This window comes from Grammomys surdaster, unplaced genomic scaffold (genome assembly GCF_004785775.1).
Source record: "Grammomys surdaster isolate TR1022 unplaced genomic scaffold, NIH_TR_1.0 125580, whole genome shotgun sequence".
NCBI classification, from domain to species: Eukaryota; Metazoa; Chordata; class Mammalia; order Rodentia; family Muridae; genus Grammomys; species Grammomys surdaster.
Window position 1 is genome coordinate 340,657 of NW_021620426.1, and position 23,538 is coordinate 364,194.

Here is a 23,538-nt window from a genome sequence, read left to right on the forward strand (position 1 = left end):
TCCTGGATGACTCAGGATTCAGTTTCTCCACAGGACGGGAGCAGACCGACTCTGTGTCTGCTCCAGCCCGGAGGAGCAGGCAGGGGCAGAAGGGCATAAGAAAACTTCTTACTATGGATGTTTCTTATTCTGAGTGTCCCACTTGACCATGTATAAATACTTGCATTACTGAATAGAACTTGCAAATCTGACAGGTCTCCTTCACCTCAAACAATAGTTAAACTTTCAAAACCCGGTGCTGTTGAGAACAGTATTGTAGACAGCAGCATTCTGCCTATAAAACTCTTTCCTCACCCCCTCACTTCGAAATATATCAGACACATGTGCTTTACAGGTGTATTGGTTTGCTCAATTTCAATCTTTCTTCCAGCAGTGAAAAAAACAGCTATCATAAATTACAAATCTAAACCCTTATAATAGAAGAATTAATATTATTAATGCAATGATATAAAGCTGTCCTAGAGAAAGTTCCATGGCTGAAACCACACAGCATCCATCATGCCTGATTTATGGAGTCTTTAAAAATAGGTGGCATTGCCTGAACTGGCCATCTATTCTTGTTTTTAAGCATGTAGAATGACTAACGATAAGTCATCAGATAAACTGAGAAGGCAGAATGAAAAATAACAATACAAACTTATCAATTCCCAAGCACCTTCCATCAGAAGACCGTGGTGTCCTTTACAATCATGAATTTATGAGCCTCATAACATGTCTGCAGAGCGAGAGCTGTTTAATTAAAATGTGTAGTCGGCAGATACATGACCTGTAAGGTAACCAAAGGAGGAAGTAGCAGATAAGCCACTTCCAAGGGGTCAGCTAAGCTTCTTGTTTGGAAGAAGAGATACTAGGCACACATTAAGGACAGGACCTTCTCTATGACACACAGTGTGAACAAAATAGCATTCAGTACAACTCAGTTTCTGAAACTTACATTTCTATTAATTGCTTTCTCATGAGGTTTTCTATTCATGGAGGAGGAATGAAAATTCAATTTATTTTTCAGTTAACGAAAGGCACTCTTCCCAAGTCTACAAGCTCCTCCTTAATCCTTGAATATAAATATAAGTATGTACTTTTGTATATTTTAAAATCATATATATATAATTTAATTTAATTTTTTTACTTATTCATATTACATCTCACTCACTGCCCCCCTCCAGGTCACCCCTTTCCACAATCCTGCCCTGCTCCCTCTCCCACCGATCACTTTCATTTTTAACCTAGTATTTCCTTTCTTTCTGGGACTATATTTTGTTGGCTTGTTCACTGGCAGTGTTTGTACTATCAACATGCCAGAGACGATAATGAAAAATAGGCAGAACACTTAACTGAGCCCTCAAAAAACACAGAAGTAATCTGATATTTAAGACTTGTTAATTTATGAAGTGACAAATGAAAATCTATCAGGTTTAAATTCAGAAATTATTACTACTTTCAAATAACTAAACATTAAATTCTTAGGACTGAATCCATAAATTGAGCACATAATACTGTATTAACCAACTCTTCTGGAAAGACTATCTTTTAGAGTCATTCTAAATTCTGTTAACCCAAAGCCTAGGATCACGATAAGCAAGCCTGAGATTATTTATATTGTTATGAGATAATATTTAATTTCAAAAAACTGTACAATTATATTTGTTTATTTCCTGTGCTTCAGTCTGAGTTAAATTTTATCCTGTTTATTTTTGCTACACATATTAGCAGCTGAGCTGGATTTTAATTTTATGAGAACAATTTTTTTATTGTTGTAAATTTTACATGCTCCATTGCCACATCTCCGTGCCTTGCTTTATAAACATCAGTGAGTCCCAAATCTATGTACAATAAAAGTGAGAAAACAAAGAAGAGCCTTCTACAAAGAAAAAAAAAACATTTAAATTGTAGAAGTCACTAGTACATTCATTGGTAGCTATTAAAGTAAAGGACCTGCTCAAGTACTTAGGCCAAGGAAGATACAAATACTTCCATATCCTCTCTAAAAATCATATTTAGAAACTGCAGACCTTTGTTGTCCTAGAACACAGAGTCCTGCTTAGATTTTTAATGCTGTCCTTTCTATATATTGTTACAATTTTGGAAATGTAACCAGGTTCCAGAGGAGAATGATACTGCTAGACATATGATAGGCAGCAGTCCTGTGATCAAAGATAAAACTATGTAACCCCAAATGAAGGGGTCTCCTTTAGGAAGTCATTGTGAATAATTGCTGACAAGGTGACTGGAAAAATACCAAAGCTAAGAAAATAAAGCATGTTCCTTCTTCGCTTCCCTCCCATTCTCCAATCTCTGCCTGTCCTCCTTTTCTCATCCTGTCCCCTCCCTTCCTTTTCTCCCCTCTCTCTGCCTCCCAATTCTCATCTCTTCCTCCTTTTGTCCTTCAAATGCTCAGTAATGAAAGATACATTGTATCTCAGAGTCATTTGTTTTACATTGTTCTTTAAAAATTGTTTCATGAAGACACACTGAAAAATAACATTACTGCTGGCAAATAACAGTTTATATAGAGCTCACAAATTGTCCCCCGCTGGGGCGGGTAAAAATGAAGCCCATAACACTGTACAGAATCTCTACTCACTTGAAAATGATTACTTTTCCCTGTCAATTCTCTAAATTATCAGACATTTATACTTTAATTTGTCCTATTATGACACCACTTGAGGTGTACACTGTTGGCTTACCGAAGCAGAGCAGTCTGTCATTTCATCAGCTCCCTCCCTAAGAATTTTTCTCTGGACTACTGCCAGTAAGTGGAAGCCACAACTAATTCCTGTATATTACGAAGTCGTGATGTGCATAATATTGAAGGCAGAAAGTGTGAAACTCGTGCTTTAAAAGATGAAAACAAATTTATACAGTAGTGTACATTTAAAAAAAAACTTGAAGAAAACTACAGTTCTCCAAAATGCACATTTTAAAATTACCTGCAAGATTGAGAAACACTTAAGAGACAGAGATGTAATGTGGAATGAGGAAAGAAGGAACAGGTTTTGCCCTTAACTAATATTTAGTTGCCTTGCAGCAGTAAATAGATTTATTTGCATCTGTCTAGTTAAGGTTAATAGATATTCCATTTTAGCTGTTCCATTTATCCACTTGAAGCTTGCACCTATATCTTAAAGAGTATCTGCAGACATAGTTACTAAGAACAGCACACCTCCTTTGATAAGGCAATGCGTAGGACTGCATTTGAGTTTACAGCTAGCTGCAAGTATTGAGCAAATGATGATGGCTGAGTTCGTTTGACTCTGGAAGCAACAACCTTCATCAGCCACCAGGTCAGGTCTTTACAACGCTAACAGCAATATAATCTGGTAACATGATCTATGCTTGCTGGACTTTTGTGCTCACTTGCAAATAATAACAAAGGTTACTTTAAATTCTTTTTGTCCTACCTTTTGAACATGTCTGGGAAGTGGAACAAAAGTTCTTCTTGCTTCATAAAAGCTATTTTCCTGTAGATAATCTATCATGCATTTCCAAGGATATGAGAACTGTCCACCAAGAATCTGCTGCTACTTTGGGGACAGGAGTCTTCCATGGATTCACCGTGACCAAGGAAACACTGTTACCTAGCAACGTGGCCATCTAGGAGGTCTTGTTACCAGTCTCTGGGAGCTTGTCAAAGGAGCTCCTGTGCTCCAAACACAGGTTAACAGTGAACATTGCTCCTGAGGACGTGTCTGAACTGTGGTGTTACTTGAATCTTAACTGCAGAAAAGAAAGGGATAGTGGGAGGGGGTGTTTGAGCATTTGCAGCCATCCTTCAGTGTCTACTGCTTTCATTATCATTATTTTTATTAAAAATCTATCTTGCATACAATATATTTTGATTATGGTTCTCTTAACTCATTTATTCTACCCCCCTCTTCTCCCTCTCAACCAGTTACATACCCTTTCTGACTTTCATTTACAAACACCAGGAGCTTGATATAATAGTGAAATAAAATAAGATAGAATAAAACAAACAAATCTGAAGAAAACAAACACAGCAGAAGAAAGGGACCCAAATAAAAGGCAAAAGAAATACATAGAGATGCAGAAGCACACATATTCACACATACAGAAATCCCATAAAAACATAAAACCAGAAGCATATATATGTGTGTGTGTGTGTGTGTGTGTGTGTGTGTGTGTGTGTATTTACTTGAGTCTGCATCATGTGGCACAACCAGAAATTTCCATCTCACCCTTCCTAGGGAGATCCGTTCCTTCCAAGTAGTCCCTTACTGTACAACTAATCTCCTCTGTGGTTAAATGAATGATACCCTGCTTATCAATAATGTCTTAAGAGCAAACATTCACAGATAAGTGAATATATACCATATTTTTCTTTCTGGCTCTGGGTTATATCACAATAAGGACAATTTCTTTTTCTGGCTCCACTCATTTAACTGCAATTTGTATTCTTAAATAGCTAAGTAATATTCCATTGTATAAATATACCACATTATGCTTAGTCATTAATCTGTTGGTGAACATTTAGTTTGTTTCCAATTTCTCTTAATAATGAATAAAGATAACATGAAAATGAGTGAGCAAATGAGGGAGGATGTAGAGTCCTTTGGGTGGTACAGGTGAGTCTCTCAAGGTAGATCTGATTCCCAGTTGCCTGAGAAACTGCCGTACTGATTTCTATAGTGGCCGTACAAGTTTGTACTCCTATCAGCAATGAAGGAGTGGTCCCCTTATGCCACATCTTCATGAGCATGAGTTATATTTATTTTATTGACCTTGGCCTTTCTAACTGATGTAAGATGAAATCCCAAATTAGTTCTGATTTGCATTTTCCTGAAGACTAAATATGTTGAAGTTTTTTTAACTGTTTCTTAGCCATTTGAATTTCCTCCTTTGCAAATTCTGTTTAAATTTGTACCAAAATTTTAATTGGGTTATTTATTTTCTTGATGTCTGGGTTATTTGTTTGTTTTTGTTTGTTTGTTTTACTTCTCTATATATTTTGGATATTAGCTTTCTATCAGATACACAGTTAGTTAAACCTTTTTCCTTTTTATAGCCTGCCACTTTCTCAGAATTATGACATTCCTTGATATACAGAAGTTTTCCATGGCATGTGGTACCATTTGTTAACTGTTGCTCTTAGTGTCTATGCTACTGGTGTTCTCTTCAGAAAATCATTTTCTGTGCCAATTAGGTAAAGACTATTTTCCACTTTTTCCTCTATCAGATTTTGTATACATTAAGGCCCATGAACAGTTTTCAGTCAAGTTGTCCAGGGTGATGAACAGACATTGAAAATTAAGTATAAAGGGGTGATTTGTGAGGGAGACAGAGCCATGAAGGTGGAGGTACATACAGCTCCTGGGGTTGGATAGACAGATAGAATTGAGTCTTCCCTATATCCCCTGGCTTTGGGTATCCTGCACAAGGCAGGCCTCAACCGATGACCCCCAGCAGCCTTGCAGGAGCCAGTTCCCCTTCTTGTTCTTGCTGTCAGCCCTGCAGCCACTGTGGAAGAGCAAGAGTGTCAGTTCCCAAGTCCAAGCTGGGGCACTGCCCTGCTATGAGTCTGTAAAGCCTTCCACATACCCAGAACAACTAAAAAAGTCAGATGTGCTGGAAAGATGCTTTTAAAAAGTGGTTTCATAGAACTGGAGGAAAGATGGTACAACATAGCAAACAGAACGTATGATATGGGAGAGATATGGAAGAGTGGCCTCAGGGGACAAAGAAAGGTCATTACTCAGTGCTGACTCACAGCATGGAGCCCCTGCTGTTGCTCACTCTACTGGAAGAAGGGGAGCAAGAAGCTGAGGTGTTGCCCACAGGCTGCAAGCACAAAGGTTATGGCACCTTAGACAGGGAGGCGAGGCATACCTCAGCCTGGAGCCCCTTTGGAAACGTGTCATTACTGTTTCCTGCCCGTAGCATGCTGCCACTTCAGGTGCAGCCTCTATTACTCACCTGGCTGGGAGGAAGAGAATGTGTGACCAAGACGGGGTCAATAGGCTACAGGCACAACAATAGTACTCAGTGAGCCTCGAGATAGGCAGGGAAATGTGCGAAGGCCTAGAACACTCTTGTATACAGCTCTTGGACTCTATGGTTAGACACATAACCACCCTGACCCTGAGCAGCAACAGCAGGATATCTGAGGTGAGTCTCAACAGTGATCTGGTGTTTATAGTGCTCTAGAAAGGTCGAATCAGACCAATTATTCGTCGTAATGATTATTTGCATGGAAAATATCTTGGGCGAAAAAGATACTGTATGACACACTGCAGTTTCCAATGCCACTTCAACTTCAATGAACAAATAAATGTATGATGGAGAGGTGAGAGAGATGGAAGGACGGAGGAGCTAATGCACAGCGGAGAGATGCAAAGCTAGAGATGCAACGGCAGTGACAGGTGTGGGAGAAGGCTGAGCTGGAAGGAGGAGCCTGTTGTTGCAGAGTAGGGCTGGCAGGGTGGTGTGCAGCAGCCTGGACCTTGTGCAGGCTCTGTCCCTAAACATGCTACCCAGCCACACTATCACCCTGGCTCTGAGCAACAACAGGATTCCCGGAGAGAGAATGGCTCATTTTTTCGATTGAGATTCTTTGAAAGACGTTCAGGGTCCTTGCTGACCCGCGCAACACACCATGTTGGTATCTATGATACCTGCTACAGCTAGGGACTTGCTGGTGTCCATGTCTGTGCTGCAGCAGCAGGCGGTACAGATGTTTTCAGTCTGTATGAATGTTAGTACTCCAGAGGTCAGGTGAACACCTTGGTCTGTGCTACTGTTGGAGGCAATGCTGAGGCGCCTCTGCATCACCAAGGGCCAAGTTGCTGTTCGTGGACCTGCTGCTGCTGGGGGCCATGTGGATGTCTGTGGTCTGTGCTGCAGCCTGATACCATGTTGATGTCTGTGCGCCATACTTTGCTGTGGGGCATGTTTATGGGTTTAGCTTACGGAACTCCCACAACTGTTCCCTAAGAACCTGCCAATCATGCCTTCTAAGGAAGCCATATGTATATATATATATATATATATATATATATATATATATATATATATGGCAGTGGTTGCTGCTGCCACCTAAAGTCATGTTGGTGTCTGTAGCCTGTAACGCTGAAGCTGTAAAAGGCCATGTGATGTCCATGGTCCTTGTTACACCCAGAGATCCATTGTGCTTCTACTAGACTAGAGGCCAGACTTTTTTTTTTTTTGGTTTTTTTTTTTTAGATTTAACATTTTCATTGACTAAGGTATCCAATTTTCTGTCTTGTCTTGTCTTGTCTTCAATACTGGAGATTGTCTCTTTCATCTCTTCTATTCTGTTGGTGAGCCATATCTGTGAAGTTTCTTCTTTCAGTTCCTAAACTGTTCATTTCCTGTTTTACTTCGCCTTGTGTTTCCTTTATTGATTCTATTTCCACATTCATGTCTTGAACTAAGTTCCTTATTTCATCCCACTTTTTCACGCATTTCATTAATAAATTTATTCATACTTTCCTTAAAGACTTGTAATATATTTCTAAAGGCTCTTTTGAAGTCCTTGTCTTGTCCTTTAGTCATATTGCATTGCTCAGGGGCTACTGTAATAGTGTTGCTGAACTCTAGTGGAGACATGCTGTCCAGGGTGTTATTGATTCTGTTTTTGAGCTAGTATCTAAGCATCTGGAATTAGGATGACTGTAACTTTAGGTGTTGATATCTAGTTTTGTCTTTACTGAGTAGGTCCTCTTCTGTTCGGTTTCTGTTCCTCTCTCTGGTTCTTATGAGAATGTGGTTGCTGTGAGTTGCCTAGTATAGAGTGCTTCTGAGTCCCTGACAGGGGTGGCCACTGGGAGCACTTGTTTCTAGGTATTGGAGGCAGACACTTACGAGTGGAGATAGGCTAGTAGGAGGATCTGTGGGGTCCAAACGAGGGGGAAAAAAGCAGTGTGTTCCACCAAGATCTGCCTAGTTTCTAGAGAAGGGAAGCAGAAGAGTATGGAGAGGCCACAGGTGGTGGTGCATCAATGATGGGGGTGATAATGGGAGATTGGATTTACAGGAGAGGAGGGAGAGTGAAGATTGTCTACCTGCTTCCTTAGAAGGCATGGCTGGCAGGTTCTCAGGGAACAGCGACAGGAGTTCATAGAGGAAACAAAGGGATTGGGTAATGAGAAGCCATTTCTATTATTGAAATACTTGTGTGTTTGGTTTTGTTGAAGTGAAACTTGTACAAAATGTCTCTTGGTATTTGGTTTCTTCCTTCTATTCTATGAATTTAGAACTAGAAGGAACAAGTTAGAAATTGTTAATTCCTGCTTAACCTTTGAGCAAATAAAACTCTTTTGAAGACAAGAGGTTTTTTCCTTGTTCATAACACAAGAGAAATATACTTTATTTCAAAGCAAACATCTAACCTCTTTGCACTGAAGAAGGAGCAAATATCACATTTTATTTATATAATTATTTATTGATCCAGAGGGTTGGCTCAGGGTGTCTACCAAATACATAGACCACGTTACATTTTTAACTTCATCAACCAATAAAATGCAAGTTCTGTAAACATGTAGTTTGTGTCTCATTCTCCACAAATGTAAACGTGTAGACATTTTAAAAGTCTTTGACAGTTTCACACATGTATATAATGAATTTTGATCATTTTCACTCCCTATTCTGCTCTGTCAATCACTTTCTTCTCCTGGTAAAACCCTCTCTTCCCTCGGCTTGTAAAACCTTCTACTTTACAAGTTTCTCTCTTCCTTGGATGCCTTGTGTGTGTGTGTGGCCCATGGGGTTCAATTTAACTTTCCTGAGTGAGTGTGGGTAGGAATTTAATTATTGTAGTATGGATAACTTCTCAGTGGCTTTCTCAGTGAAGAAAATGAAGCACCCCCTCCTAATAAACATTAACTGCTTAAAGATGCTCAAAGGGGTAGGAGGCGATGAGCCTCATCTGTGCCTCCATCTCAGTGCTTCTGGGGCTGAGAAACTGCTGTTTGCCAAAAGCACAGAAAACTCTCCCATAGATTTTCTTGCTTCAGAGAACAAGACACTGAGGGAAGGATTTCAGTCAAAACTAACTTCAAAACAAGGCATTTGTCACATATATAAAACTGCAATTCTTGCTGGGCAGGTTGACCACAGCCGCAATAACAGCTACTTGGGAGGCTGATCACTGATCTGTTTTATACATGGAATTCCATATAATGTTTTCTTTTCCTTACTTTTTTAAAAAAATAAAACATATTTTATTTATTTAATGTATATGAATACACTGCAGTTGTCTTCAGACGCATCAGAAGAAGACATCGAATTCCATTACAGATGGTTGTGAGTTATTGTGTGATTGCTAGGAATGGAACTCAGGACTCTGGAAGAGCAGTCAGTCCTCTTAAGCACTGAGCCTATTCTCTGGCCCCCCAATGGATTCTTTTTTAAGAGAATTGCCTCCATGGTTTGGAAACCACTAAAGAGCTCTGATGAAATGACTTAATGCATTTCTGATGGTTCAATAATGTATTTTAACCTTCAAAACTTTATCATTTGTCAAAAGTATCCTCTCTCCAGGAAAAAGACATCTGGATGGGTATGGCCCTCATGCCTCACTGGACAACGACAGGGGGACTGAAGCCATTACAAGGTTCCCTTCAATTACTGGAGGTCAGGCCTCTATCCCCGCCTTAACAAGATTAGAATGGCCACAGCCCTTCTATACTTAGAGAAGGGAGGAGGTGGCAGGGGCAGCCCTGATTACTCACTGAAGGCCTAAAATCAGCCATAGGCCTAAAATCAGCAATAGGCCTGTCATACATGTATACTAACACCAAGTCTTGGGTCTCTGTGGAAAAACATTGAAACAGATGGCTATAAGCTAATGTCAACAGGCAGCTTTCATGGAAATTTACCATCCTGAGTAGTCATAAACTTTGTAAATAGGTAGTCTTGGCAGACAATACCAACTTAGATAAGGACAAGTGAGTCATAGGCAGAGTCATAGTGACCTGTTCCCTGAACCTTCACCCAGCCGATACCCGGTTCTGAAAGATATCTGTATCCCCCGTGAACACCTACACTCCAGTGTCATCCCCTTCCCCACGTCCTGCCTTTCTGTGTTTATAACCCCTGTGTGAATGAATTATGATTTGAAAAAAAATTATTAAAAAAAAAACCTTTATCATTGAATTCCAGTATGCTCTCTCCTGTACTTTCTCCTTTATCTGGGTCTTTTTATGTTACCCATACTGACTTAAACTCTGGATTTTGCCTCTTGTCTTCCCCAGTAAGTAGAAATGTTTGTTTTTGACCTCCTTGAAAGTTATCGTGGTAGTTTTATATTTACACATTTATATATTAGTTTCTGTATAGTATTTAGACTGCCAAAAACTTATTAATCACTTAAATATCCCATGAAAAATTAAGTCAAATGCCAATAGGGATGGAAAGTTAAGAAAATGGCACCAAGAAAAGGCGAACTACTTCAAAATAATACATTAGAGAAAAGCCAGGGTACTAGAAAGAAAAGGATGATGAGAACACATGATATCCAATAATGCATGCTTTATTGAATGAGGTCAAATGGCACAATCTGAAACACCTAAGGATAAAGGGCATGACCTAAAATATTCAACCAAAATCTTTTAAAATATGGTTATAATTTTCTATATTTTCAACAATTCTGAGGTTATCTATTATTATTGCTATATATTTAAACTGAAATGTTTTCCTAGGAAAGCAACAAATCTGGTTTGATGACACATGGGTATGCCAGACAGTAGCTGAAAATTACTAGGGCTAGGGCATACCAAATATAAAAGAGTTCAGTTTGGCATTTTCTTCCAATCACAATTCACAACTGCTTTGTGACTCTGGTAGTAATAAATGTGCAGAATAAATGATAATATTATAAAAAAGTATGAGCATTCTAGCTCTAGTAATATTTAACACTAACAAAATGTGTGTATGTGTAGAATAAGCATTGTGTTTGATTCTAACTGCAGAGGGGGAACTGTACTAAAATAATCATTACACTCATAAAAAAACTGAAACATCACTGTCATATTTCCTGTATATCAGATTCCCTATCCAGATATTTCCATATTCTATATCCAGATATAGAATCATAATCTAATGAATAAGATGAAGGAAAGACTTTTTAAGCAGGTGAGGCTTGCATTTTGCCCCTATAGGCTGTCATCCACCACTCAGTAACTGACACTGCAGAAGGTTTCCCATTTATGTTGTTTACCCTTGTGCCCAAAAATAGAAATGTCCACAATTATCTTCTGATAGAAAAGATGGAAAGTTGGTGGGCACCTGAGAGAAGGGCATTAAGCTAGAGTCTGCTTCACAGTACAGCTCCTGGGAAATGTGAGCATAAATATGTTGTTCGCAGAAAACACTTCAAGAGGCTCTGTTCAGCACAAAATCATTTGAACTCACCCAAAGGCTGACATAGAAGCTTCAGAAAAAATATTTATTTTTATCTGACAATATACAAGTAAGTCAGAAAACAAGACAGATGCTGAAGAACTAACATTGTATATTTCTAGTACAGTTATACATCCCTCTCTCCTATTCTTTTCTTTGGGGAGAAAATGGTCACATTGACAGCTTGAAATCATTCTCTATTTTTCCTGAACAACATTGTTTAATCTAACAGTCCAAGTGTGTGACCCAGGGCAGATCTTAGACCAGAAGCCTGCCTTAGGTAGAAATGGATTGATAGTCCTCATTGTGGGAAAATAGAAGTCTTTTTTCAAAGAGTAAACAGAGTTTGTAGTAACACCTATTATAAAGCAGCCAGAAACTTAACTGAAAAGGACTGTTATTAGTTGAAAAAAATAGGAGGTAGGCCAAGTTTTATTTTTAATATCTTTCTCATATAAAATATTCTATAATATTTATATTTACATATGTACATATACACAAAACATAGAAGCAGATTTTACATGTCCGCTAAAGATAGCTCTAAGTTCACATTGGAAAATATTATGCCTTGAAATTTTGTTATATTATAAATATAAATGTTTTGGTTAATTGATTATTGATAGCATTTTAGTCATTTTAATCTTTAAATAAAAATAAAAATAATGGAAATATTAAATGATGTTTTTATTTCTAAAACAACATATATCAAGAGGGCAAGGAGGATGACTTAGTCAGTAATACCTTTACTATGTAACCATGAGTTCAGATCTCCAGAGCCCACATAAAAAGCTCAGTATGGTTGTCTACACACACCTCTAATACCAATGACAGGAAGGCAGAAACAGAAAGATTCCTGGGGTTTGCTGGCAAATGCAAACTAGTCTTGCTAAAACAGTGAGCTCCAGTTTCAACAAGATACCTTGTCTGGAGAAATAAGATGGAAAGCAGCAGAGGAAAACAGCACAAGTTTCAACCTCTGGCTTACACACACACACACACAACACACAAATACACACAAACACACACAAATACACACAAACTCACACAAATACATACACACACACACAGTGTACAGCTACACCTATACAGGTGAACATGTACAACAATTTTATGTCATGTATTTCTAGACATTTATCTGTTTCTTATAATTTTTCCAATGTATTGGAATACAGGTTTTTACATTATACCTTAATTATTTTTCTGAATCTTGAGAGAACTGGACCTTCCCTTTCTTTTTTAAAGGTTTGACAATTTTATTTCTACTTAGAATCTACTCTGGTTCATTGATGGTAATTTCATTTCTATTTGATTACATTTTACTCTAATTTTAATTTTCATCCATAGATCGTTTGGTTTCTTGTCCTTATTTTTCTATGGCTCTATATGCATTATCAAAATTGCTTAAAACCTCTCTAATACTCTTAGGTGTAAGCATTTATGATAATAAACTTCCTTCGAGGCCGAATTATATCATATCCCATGGATTCTGATATTTTTGTAATTACTTAATTCTATGAATTTTTCCAACATAATACTTTTACTGATCACTGATTATTTGATAATTTTATATTATGTACCCAGATCACACTCGGTTCCCAGTTCTGCCAAGTCTGTTCACTCCTTGAGCTCTATCTCACGAAGAAGGAAAAATGAAGAGGAAAAGGAGGAGGAGGAGGAGGAGGAGGAGGAGGAAGAGGAGGAGGAAGAGGAGGAGGAAGAGTAAGAAGAAAAGGAGGAGAAGGAGGAGGACAAGGACGAGGAGGAGGAGTAAGAAAAGTCCATTTTGTGTTACCCATATACTCCTTGGACCATGGTCAAACAACCGGTCTCCAGCCCATAAACAACAACTGAGTCCTTCCCCACTTGTACCCCGTCAGAAGCTACCGATTGTGAAGAGCTATACTTCAGCATCTTTTTCAGTTTTTAAGAGTTCTCTTTGATGACTTTCTGTCTGGGCTGCTACTTTGAGGAAAAATAGGGGTTATCACAGAAATCTTCTACGTCTCTCTTTCTCAACTGTGAGTCTGCCTTCATTGATACCACCGCAAAAATAGTTTTCTTGCTCCTTATTGTCAGTGGGAGCACTGATAATAGATTTCCACTTGGTTTCTGGCAACAGCACAAACCACAGACATCCACATGGTCTCTGGGCTCGGTGTTTGTTCATAACCTCTGTGTATTCTCTGTTATAATAAAGATCATGGATATCTGCACTGCCATCTGTTGCAGCAAGGGCAATTGTCATCATTATAGCACTCAGCCTCAGCACAGGTCAAGGATATCAACGTGGATTCCAGGACAACATTGGACATAGACATCAGAATGGTCCCTGGCAGCAGCCTGGTCCATGGACATTAACATGACTTTAAGGGGAATCACAAATCATTGACATCCCTATGGCCTTCAGAGATAGCATGAGCCATGTATCTCAACACAACTCTCAGCTGCAGTAGGTTCATAGACCCAGACATGGCTGTCTGTGGCAGCATGTACCATAGACATCAATATGGCCTCGGATGGTTGCACAGGCCATTCATATCAACCCGGCCCCTCACAGCAGATATAAACTTTGTGTTCTATTTAATTACAATGTACTAAAACTAGAAATAAATAGGAAAAGAATACATACAAGCTTATGGAGAATTAATAACACAGTATTGAATAGTGATAGATCATTGAAGCAATCAGGAGGGCAATTAAAAAGCCTTAGAATTTTCTTCAATGGCCCATTACCATTCAATATTGTGTTATTAAGTCCCCATAGTTTTGTGTGTATTCTCTTCATGTTGATTTCTAATTCTATTATATTATAATCAAATAGAACAGTGTTTATATTTTCTTATATTGATTAAAATTCACTCTCAGTTCTATAATACACTGTATTTTAGAGAATGTGAAATATTGTACATATGGGATAATGTATGGAATGTTAAATAGGATATGCATTCTTCAGTGTTAGAGTGAAATATTCTGAAAATGTTTGATAAGCCCACTGATCTATGACATCATTTAGCTCATATCTTTACTTGCTGACTTGTTCTGTCTAGTTGAACAGTATATTAGTGAGTAGTACATATATTAGTGAGATACCTCTGTATGGTCTCTGGTACATACATGTCACCCATCACTGATTTATTATTGTCAGTCTATGCCTTTACATCTGGTTTTGCTTGTTTTAGGCAATTGGATGTTCTGATGTTTGGTGTGCATATATAAAATTGTTATGTTCTTTGGTTAGATTTTTCCTTTGATCAATAAAACATAACCTTTTCCTTTCATAATTCTATTTTCAATTCTTATTTGTCAACTATTAATATATCTATACCTACTTTTTTAAAATATGGATTTCATCTCTTGGACTTTTTTTTCCCTTACATTTCTCAGTTTGCCTCCCTACTGTGTTTGTCTTTGCCAATGATGTGCATTTCTTATAAACAGCAAATTGGTGTGTCCTGTGTTTTTAATAAAACTTGCTACTTTGCGTTTTTTATTTGAAAGTCCTTAACATTCGGAGATACTACTATACTATGTTTATTATTCAAAGGTGTATATTAACAAATTCTTTAGAAAATCTATCTCCTTAAAAATCCTAACTATATTTCTTTCTTTGTCTTAGGCTTTACTGATATATAGATATCGACATAGATATAGCTTATATTGATAGTATATACTGAAAACATACTATACTTATAGCATATTTATAGATCAGTCTTTGGATCTGTGAAAGTCACAGATCCATTCTAGAAATGTAACCAGATACTATAGTAAAAGCATCTACTCATTCAGGACATTTATCTTCCATGAGGATGTTTCAGGGTGGTTCATTATATTTTAATGTATGTGCTATGACAAGATATCATCATATGTGTACAAGAGACACTGATTTCCTGCTTCCAGATAAATTATGAGATATCAACAACAGTTCTACTGTAGATACATAAAATATATGTGGATATTATTTTCAATTAACAAAATCCAGGAGAACAAATAAAATACTTTTATAGGGTTGTTCCAAAACTTATAATATATACACTACTGATTTTTAGTATATCATAATTTTATCATGTATGTAACTTACTTAGATTAGCACAATGTAACAGACATATTTTAAAAACTCTACTGCTTATAGTCAAAATACCAGCTAGCCAAATTCCAGTAGACTCACCTTTTAAAAGCATGATGTCATTTTGTGGTAAGAGATGTCTATTTAGGGCTATGTCTACCCTATTATTTGGTGACTACATTTAAGTTTCTTTCATGTTTGTCTGTGTTTCAAAAAGCTTTGAATAAATAAGTTTCCATAAAGTGCTTCAAGTGGTCAAGTGGCAGACATGGGTCATAATTGATTTGTTGGCAAAATGAGCCTAATGGAAATCCTCAAACAACCCAAGCTATTGCCAAGGCTATTGGTTGCAATCCCCAAACTGATGGTAAGTCTTTATTCCTGAAGAGAAACATTATATTACCCAGTGAACAAGGAGAAGTCAATCTGGCGCTACATACTGAGAAGGCTAGGCTGTCTCCATGACAGGCTTAAAATTGACAGTTCAGGAGACTTGGCCTAAATCTCTGTTTCTAAGAACTGGACAAGTCTAGGCAAGTCCAGGCAAGTCCAGGCCTCAGAAGCTGCCCTGCCACCTGGCCCAAGGTAAGGACAATGGGTCATCAGCAGTTTCCAGACATCCACAGCAATAGTTTCCAGAGTTCTCCAGCAACAGTTTTCAGCCCTCCAGACCCCAGAAATGGTTCTAAAATGTTCCAATAGATAAGTCAAGATTAAGATAGAAATCACCTATCCCTTCCTGGAATCCCCCTAATGTGCCTTGAATCAGGGATTTAATCTTACTTCAGGGTCTCTCTCTATCTTTGTAGATGGTAGACCCCAGCATGCTGGACTTCTGCAGAATAAAACACTCTTTATGTTTCCATACTATTTGAGTCCAGGGTATCATTCTCTGGTGAATCATGGACCATTATACAACCTATTGCCATTACCCTGACTGACTAATTGTTATGATAATATAAAGTGCCCTGTACATTACCAGAAGAGAAAGGTAAGCACACAACCCAGTTATAAACCCTACATCTAAAACTATGGTGTGCCGGCAGTATATTCTGTTACAATAGTGGCACAAATGTGGGAATAATCAACTACTATCTGACTGGATATTGGACTTAAGACCCACTGCATGAGATGTAATCTATATCTGACACTGTTTGGGTGACCAAGAATCTGAGAATAGATAGGCCATGGACCTAGAGGATATCGAAGAACCATGTTCTGCTAATGAAACATAACAATAAATGACTCATGACAACATTCTGTTATACTTTTAGATCAGGGCCTTGGTCAGCCATCTACCAAGAGCTTCCTCCTGTTATAGATGTGAATAAAATATAGAGACCTACAAGTGGACAATGTGAAGAGCCTGAGAGACCTTAGAACACTCAGTCCTAAAAGAGTCATCTCTATCTAATCATTACCCTTAGTCCTCAGGGAACTCTATGAAAGAGGAGATTAAAAGATTGTAAGAGCCAGTGGGAGTGGAAAACACTTAGAAAACAAGGTCTTCTAGACACAATAGAACTGACACACATATGGACTCACAGAAACTATGGCAAGACAGATGGGGTTCCAGTACTAAGAAGGGAAGCAGACAGCAGCCCCATCCTTAAACCAAAAGCCACTGTTAATTGATAAACACTCACAAAGAAAAAATTAGTTTTCTCCAACATAGTCTCACTGGATATACAAGCCACACTAGGGTATGCACCATGTTCATACCCTAGATGATGGCCAACACAAAATAAATTCACAATGCTTTGTCTGAACATTTTCTTAAATGTTCCAAGTCTTTTACATGCATATCATGGTTTCTGATTTGTGTTTTTTATGGGACTTCAATGTGTGCAAATTTGTATGTGCTAAAATCTGTATGTGGTGCGTGTGTATGTGTGTGTGTGTGTGTGTGTGTTCTCTTTGGCTACTTTTTCTCTTTGGTTGTTTTTATTTTATTTTATTTTATTTTATTTTACTTTATTTTATTATTTTTTAGATGCTTGATAGTTTTCAAATGAGAAAAAGAGAAGAAATAGTATGGATTTGGATGGATGGGAGATGGGAAGGATCTGGGAGGAACTGAGAGAAAAAACATATTCAGAATATATTATATGAAAAAAATATGTTTTTAATTGAAATATATGATGTCATATTACTAAGGTTCTTATTGTGTTTTGCTAAAACTCTGATAATTACTGATGTTTCTTATTTATGGTCTATGCTTTTTCAGGTCACAGGAGTTTTGTAAATCTGGTCTCTTAATACACTATAATTCTATTACTGCATTATAGTTAGACAGTATGAGTGTGTGTATTTGTGTGTATGTGTGTGCCCATAGCATATCACTTTCCAGAAAATATAACTTCATCCATAATAATTTATAACAGTCTTATCACTTTCTATTTGTGGTAACTCAATTTCTTATTATCAATAAATCATTTTAATATCTTAACAATCTCTAACAATGAAAACCCAGTTCTGATTTTATTATGCTTAAATATCGTTTAGTCTAATAAGATCTTTTAAGTTTAAATGTGATCTTTCTAAGCAGGTAGAAGCCAAATAATCTTAGTGTATCTGAAGTCATTTTTATTACCTGAAGCCAACAGATGGTATGGTAGTCCTTGGAACAGGTACTTAAAAGTATTGTTAAAATAAGGACTAAATGTAAATACAAAATTACATTTAAATGGTTATTATTGTATGAACTAGAGAAACTATTAATGGGTATTTGGGAGGCAAAGAAAGATCAGCATATGCAGAAGACAGGGGTTGAGAAAGTTGATGATAATATGAAACTTTGAGAGTTCAGGATGGTTGAGGTCAAAATGAAAAAGATATTAAGTCAAAATAAGTCTTTAGAGACAAACTAAAATCTGACCAAAATGAGCTTAATAAGAAAATACTCTTAATATATAAGTTATTATCTGAACCTATAGGACCCTTTTGAAATGTGTTTGATTTAAGAAGATGCACCATCTGTCTCTCTGCCCCAGATCTAGGCAGTTATACAGGAGGTCCAAAAGTCAGTAGCCAACCAGGAGAGCTAGATAGTCACATTACCATCTGTGGTCCTCAAAGCAATGCTCTGCAGGGGATTGGATTGATTTCTGTGGCACGCATAACCACTGAGGGTTATGCAGATATGGGTGACCTGCACTGCAACCTGAGGCCATGGTGGCATCCAGGTCCCTGCTGTTATTGAAAGCCTTCTCACCGTCGGAGGCCCTACTGTAGGTGGGGGTCTGTGTTGATGTCAGTGACCCATGTTACCACCAAAGGGCATGTGGATGCTTTGCATGGTCTGTGGTGCACCCCAAAACCATGTTGATATACATGGATTGTACTTACCAATAGGGCCATGTTTATGTGGGTGGCCTCTGCTGCCACCCGAGACCATTTTGATATCTGTGGTCTGGCCAGCTTGTGTTGTAGTTCTTCTGTAGCAGGAGACCATGTTTGTGGTCTGTAGTGTCACCAGAAACGATGTAGAAGCCCATGCTCTCACTGTGGATTATATGCACGAAAATAGTCTTAATATATAAGTTATTATTGGAACCAGGACTCTTTTAAAATGTATTTAATTTAAGAAAAGAGCAAGGAGATTACTTTTGCTATGATACTCATGACTGCAGACACACACAGTTGAGAGGAAAGGACATGGAAATCTTCTGTGATAAACCCTAATGCCCCATCCCCCATGTCTTCAAAAGTAACAGACTAGACAGGAAGCCACTGAAGAGAAAGCTTCAAAAATGTGAAGAGTATGTCTCCACAATTGATGGTATCTGGTGGAGGTGTGGGAAGGGAAAGACTCAGTTCTATTTAAGGGGCAGGTCACTGAGTGTTTGACCATGCACCAGTGAGTATATAGAAAACACAAAGGGAACTCTTCTTCTTTTTTCTATGCATCTTATATTTTACTCCTTCTGGAGAGTGCTGTAGAGCAGAGACAGGTAAGAAAGGATTGGGAAGGAACTTTTATGGTGTGCATGATAGGAAGTTCCTAAAGAATCAATAAGTGTGTGACATGTGTGTTGGTGGGAGAGGAGGGATATATTAGTTTGAAAACATAAATATTGGACTTCATTACAGCTGGTTTCTAATCACTGTCTTTTCCTAAAGAGAGGTGACAATATTCCTGTCTCTGGACACCAGCAGATGGTCCTACACCCATGCACATGGAGCTCTTAGTGGACTCAGTGGGTTTGATTAAAAAAAAAAAAGCCCATGAGGTTAGTAGAAAGGATGGGAAGGGTAATAAAAAAAAAAACTGTTTGGCAGGAAATGAGGAGTGTATTTGATTGAAACACATTATATGTATGTTTGAAAGTTCTGAACAATAAAACTTTTAACTGGTTTTTCCCATGGTAATATTAAACATATAATAAATAAGCTATAAATCTATGAACCAAATCTTTTAATGAGTGATAGCTTTGATACCTGGTCACAGATATTCATATTTTTGTGTTTCCAGAGTTTTATTTTGTTTTTTGTTTTTTGTTTTTTGTTTTGGTTTTTTGATTTTGTTTTGTTTTAGCTTTTAAGAGTTTATATTAAACTCGCAAAGATGCTACTTTTATTTTTCTCTTTGGTGTTTTGCTCATTTTATTCTATCCTTTCCCTCTCAATATTCATGATTTTCTCTAATATTTTCTACCTCTTCAGTTATTGCTGTTTTAAAGAGCCATAAAATATAATTAAAGTAGCTAACATCTTAGGAATAATTTAATGACCAAATTTAATTTTTTTAATCTAAATTAAAAATGTACTTTTACTCTCACCATAATGAATTCCCCAAAGTTAATCAGGAGAAAATTTCACTATATCACAAACATAAACCTTTGGTTAATGCTCTTAATGTGAACAAAGGTTCCTGTCTGTAGGAGATATAGGAGGAGGGATGGGTTAGTCCTTATCCCTGCCCCAGAACAAACAAGGAACAGCTTTCATATTCTATAATACTGAAGAAAATGATTTCTGTAATCTTTGAGTGTTTTTTTCCTCTCACTGTTATGTAGATAATTCAATGTTATGAGAAGATTGACTGCCAATAGTTCAAAGTCAGCATTCATAAGTATGCATGTATAAAGATACAGTAAGATCCATTGTACATTATGCCCTAAGTATCCTAAAGATTTCCCAAGCAATTTACAAGTTTACAAGGCTGGTATCTTTTAACCCATGATATCCCTGAAACATTCTCAACTCCTTGCAAAGATGTTTACAAGGGGGATGGGTTTTACCATCTTGCTCTGCATCTTGTGCTTTGCTCTTCTATATTTTCTTTTTTTATATTTGATTTTTTGCCTTGTATAAAAATAAAAGTCATTTTTCTTACGATATGCCCTAGTCTTCTTTTCTACTCTCTGTCTTGGAACAGTCTTTCACTTACAAATGCTAGCCAGTGATTCCTAGTCTGTACTGCTAAATGAGATCTAGCTAGACCTGTTGATGTCACCTGTATATACGTACAGGGCACAGCCTCTCCCTGTATATCCCATAAACTTTCCTATTTATGCTGTTCATTAATCATAAGCCTTAAAACAATCAACTCTCATCAGATTTTCAATTTTGATTTTCTTCATTAAGAAGGGTAGGTATTTAAGTTTACAGTTTCCTTATAATGAAATGTATCCAAAAATAAACAATTGGTAGAAAAGAGATCAGATAAATAGATAGGTGATAAAGCACGCATAAGAACGTGAAATGTAGGTGGTAGATATGTAGATACACATCACAAAGCTTTAAACATTTTTGTTTACATTTTTTCCATTAAAAATGTTACAGGAAAGGAAAAAGTCTCTAAACTGTGATTACCAAACATGTTCATTGACTGCTTTGACCTGGTTCATCAACAATTTATACCTCAGACCTCACAACAGTTTTCTTGGTCTGCTCCTATCAAATTCTCCCAAAGGAAACCTTCCTATTACCCAGTAAATACAACTTGACTAGGAATTTTGCCTCCAGTATAGGCATTCACTGGATACACTGCATCAGAATTCATAGTTTAAAAGATGCCCTGAATAATTTACATCAAGACAATTTGGGGAATTCACCTCACTTGCTTCAAAGCTTTTGATCACTCCCTGTTGCTGACAGGGTTGTGTTTATTTCTCTTTAAATCTACAAGCCAATAAGCCTTTTCTCTCTTAGTTGCTTTTCCAAGGCTATTTTATCACAGCAACAGAAAAGAAACTAATACAGTCACTCTAACCGTGTGGAAGAAGCAGAGAGCCTGAGCAATGATCATGTTGACTTACCTTACCATTGTGTGTTCTGAGAGAAATGGAAGAAGTTCAAGTGTGAAGAAAAGGCAAACCTGACAAGAGCTAGTTGTTGATTAGATATTGCAAGACCAACAAGGAAGAATCGAAAACCATGCTTAGGCAGTGAAGTGAGAAACTGAGAGGCAGCTGATATCGAAGCAGGAAGGATGTGCAAGCAGTCTGAAGAAAGTGACAGTGTTCAAAGGAGAGATCAGACCAGGAATCACAAATGTATGTGTGATTGGCTCACACATGCTGCTTAAGGTTAGAAAAGACCATCTAATAGGTGATTTATTTTTCTTTCTGATTTTTCTTTCCCCCATATTGGAAGACACCTGCTCTAAAAGGAATGAATTATTATTAGATCACATTTGTCACTACACATAAAAACTGGTTCAATAAAAATCTATTAACCCACCACCACCACCATGTGCAGCAGCAGGAAAAAGAAAAGTAGATAAGGTACAATGACTCTATCCTGACCATATTGGGTTTTCTGGACGTAAAAAATATTTCATTTATAGCACTCCTTCACTCCCAACACTGAGGAGGCGAGGTAAGCAAATCTAATCCCTGAACCCTGAGTGCAATGCCAGCCTAATTTAGAGCAAGTTTCTGGGGGAGGAAAAAAGAAGAGTTTACTTATAGTAACCAAGTCAGCCACTAGATGGCATAGGCTACCATATGCAAAATAGCCTTTCAAAAATGAAACTGGTTTATAAGATCATTTCGACTGAATGAGAAGCTCCAGAAACAAAATTTTACTGATCTATCCTCTTCATCCTTTCATATCTTGAGGGATTTGTTATTTAATGACAGGTCTTTCTGTTATGTTTCTTTGGGTTTGTCATAAAGCTGGAAAAATTAATGCAATCCTTTGTTTATAAGATGGATGAGTCTCAAAATAATCTGGAATTTTATCAACTCCATAAAGTGCAAGGTGGTATTCAACACTAGGCAACAAATTTTGTTTAGATGACTGTGAAGATGAATGGCCCTGTTGCATTCAAAATTGCTCAACAAAAGCCAAATGGCCAACCTCAGTGATCTCTGAAATATCTTACTCAGAAGGGAATGACACGTCAGTTACAAAAAACAAAGACATTCACAGCATATTGAACTATCCATACTAAATTAAAATTTTATTATATTTTTACTTACTTGTGTGGAGGTGGGTCGAGGAGGGTTCAATTGCCATGACATACCTGTAGAAGTCAGAGAATAATTTATGTGACAGTTTTCTCCTTCTATGATGCGGGCCACAGGGATGTAATTCAAGGTGAACTTGAGTCATCTGGCTTGGCAGCAGGCACCTTTACCTGCTAAGCCATCTTGTCCATCACTAATATTACATTTACAAAATACCTTCGACATCTTATTTGATATTTTGATCAGCGTGCTGGTTACTTAGCCCATGTGTGGCCATTTAAATTCAGAGAATAGAATAATGGAAAAAAACCCCAAACTGTTAAAGTCATAGTTCAATTATGAAGAATCTGCTAGATTGTCATTCTTTTTTAGGTTATTTTTTGTTGGTTCTTTGTGACTTTCACATCACACACTCTAATCACACTCATCTCCCCCTCCTCCCACATCTATCCTCCACCCTTGCAACCTCCTCCCTCAACAGAGGAAAAAAATTGTTATGGAAATTTTAATGTGTCACAGTGTGTCCCACAGTATATCCTTTTGCCTAAACTTCTTTCCTTGCAAATGTTCATTGGAATGACTCTTTGGTCTGGTATGAGGTCTCTGGTTTCTGCTGTTCTATTCTCTCAATACTATCTATCTAACCTCAATGTGACTTCTCTCAGATATCCTGTTGTTGCCTGT

At 37.5% G+C, this 23,538-nt stretch overlaps 1 long non-coding RNA gene across 2 annotated transcripts; it reads right to left on the bottom strand.

Moving 5' to 3' along the window:
* Positions 1-8: 8 nt before the first annotated feature.
* On the bottom strand, positions 9-21,865 carry LOC114638359. 2 transcript variants are annotated; one of them, XR_003713873.1, is made up of 6 exons: positions 21,700-21,865; positions 18,785-18,940; positions 3,399-3,714; positions 2,685-2,832; positions 656-766; positions 9-57 (listed from the first exon to the last, which is right to left on the bottom strand). It is a non-coding gene; the product is annotated as an uncharacterized LOC114638359 (long non-coding RNA). The 2 variants fall into 2 exon arrangements; XR_003713872.1 differs by lacking the exon at positions 2,685-2,832.
* Between the last annotated feature and the right edge of the window lie 1,673 nt (positions 21,866-23,538).